Source organism: Solanum tuberosum, unplaced genomic scaffold (assembly GCF_000226075.1).
Source record: "Solanum tuberosum cultivar DM 1-3 516 R44 unplaced genomic scaffold, SolTub_3.0 scf00031, whole genome shotgun sequence".
Lineage (NCBI taxonomy): Eukaryota > Viridiplantae > Streptophyta > Magnoliopsida > Solanales > Solanaceae > Solanum > Solanum tuberosum.
Genome location: NW_006238957.1, coordinates 2,254,249 through 2,256,738, shown reverse-complemented (window position 1 = coordinate 2,256,738; position 2,490 = coordinate 2,254,249).

Sequence of the window (2,490 nt, the reverse complement as noted above, 5' to 3'; positions counted from 1 at the left end):
AGAGAATTGGAGAAGAAACCTTTGGGAGAATTTGAGTGATTTGGGAGGGAATAGGTAGATTTTTAAAGTAAAATTAGTTATAGGACTTATTTATAGGGTCAAAACGACATAGCTTAGGAATTAAAATAATATGAAATCGCCCAAATAACTTGAACTAAAATTGTTGGACAATGTCTATGGTTGGACCTATGGTCCGTAAGACTTTCTACGGATTGTCCTAGTCAACCGTAGATTCGTTACTAGAACTCAACATCTTTCCAAGTTTCCACGAAACCCTTCCTATGGGCCTATGAACTTTTCATGGCCTATAGGGACCTTTTGTAGAACCCAAAATGAACTTCAAAATTTTACTAAGTCCGGATCACTTCTACGGACACTTCCTACGGCCGTACAACTTCCTACGGCCGTACAACTTCCTACGGACCATACTGTTGGTCCGTAGACACTCATCAGAAACTTGATTATTATTTTTCAAAATCCAACCAAAACTCCTACGACTGTCTTCCTACGGTCTATAGGTGGGCTCATAAGAACCTGCACCAGTGACAAAAATGCAACTTTCTCTTTCCAAACTCAGCTTTCAATTTTTGAAGTGTCACAATGTATTTTTTAGCGCTTTTCTGAAATTTTTCAGGTCCCTGAAGCCTAAATGTTTTTCAATAGCTTTAATTTTTAGAAGAAATATTTTCTTTAAGAGAAAAATATTGATCAATTTTTAGGGAAATGAAACTTAATTGATTATTGCTAGTAACGATTGGATATTGTTATTTTTAACTTTTGGATATTTTCATGTTGCTATTATTGAACTTAAATTGAATTCTAAGAACCAAAATTTTTGCTAGACGTTATAAATATACTTATAAAGATCAAATTTATGTCCCTTTGCTGAGAAAAGTCATTAAAAGTCATGTTTCTTGTAGTGTATGTTGCAAAACATCATCCGCCGAAACCATGGTCTTCCATCAAAAATAAAAATAAAAATAAGGCAACCACTTTCTCCATGTAAATTAAAAAATGTCTTCCTTCTCATCCTTTCACCTAATATATTTCGAGGAACTCTTTTAGAGAAAATGATCAAAATGGTCCTTAATGTATGTGGTTTGAATTATTTTGATCCTTCATATATACTACTTAATTGAAATAGTCCTTTATGTATGTAATATGTGATCATTTTGGTCCTAAACCCTAACTTTGTTAAAAAGGTAATGATTTCTCCTTTCCTTTGTCACCTCACTGCTTTCTCTGCCTCAGTCTCTCTTTGGTTCATCATCAACTGAGGCTTGATTTAATTGGGATTCAATACTTGTTATAAATGAGTTGATATGAGAGTCAAAAGTAAGAGAGCAAGAGTGTATTGATAATATCTTTTACAACCAATTCAACACATGTTCTTATATTGCAAACTCCTCATTAGACGTCATTTATAACCTTATTTTTACCTATTCTATTAGGAAATCAAATCTATACCCTCCTTTATATGGAGTGTTAATGTAGATTAGATGAAAATTATATTTAGTACTAAAATTCAGCTTTTATTAGTTTTATATTCTCTCGTTCTATATGAATCAAATTAATTAAATTTACTCTATGTACATATGTATATACATGTATTTATGTATGAACATTTCATACTGATATGTAATTGAAAAAAAAACTTATTTGGATTTGAAAATCGTAAGTTAGAATTTCAAGAAAACCTTAGCTTTTGTCTAACGATTCATTTTATATTATTATTTTAGAGCGATTTTTTGAAATTCCTAGATATGGGTTTGTGAAAAAACCTTGTGGGGGTTCTTTTAATACAAATGACGGATCAAGAAGATGAAGAGTTGAAAACAATATTAAGAATGAGTATGTAGAAGGAGTTGTGATGAAGCAGAGAGAGGAGAGATGACAGAGGAAAGGAGGAAACATTACTTTTTTTAACAGAGGTAGAGTTTAGGACCAAAATGATCACATATTCAAACATCAAAAACTATTTCAATTAACTAGTATATATGAAGGATCAAAATAATTCAAACTCTATTTATTAAGGACCATTTTGATCATTTTCTCTGATATCACAACTCTTTTACCTAAAAATTTCCACTTTACTCTAGCATCCATACTGACTTGTCTAAACGATTGGTAGGAAGTATATTTTTCGTGTAATTAATTTCTTATTTTTTGTTGATTTTATCCTTGAGAATTTGTAAGGTACACATTTCAATTTCCTCCCCATTTGGCTCTGTAAGAATGTGATATAAGCCCCCCCTCCCCCCCCTCTCTATTGATGTCCAATTGTCATACCAAAAGCTATAATCAATTTTGATAATATTTGGCAGAAATACGACCCCTAAGACAATGACTCCTTATGGTCATAGAATATAAGCTTCATCCTCTTGAGATCAATATTGACTCCTCAGAATTTATCACTTTGCTAGAACATGACAACCGCCCTTATGCTAAAAAAATTTATACGCTCAAATTACACCTCCCTAAAGAAGCATA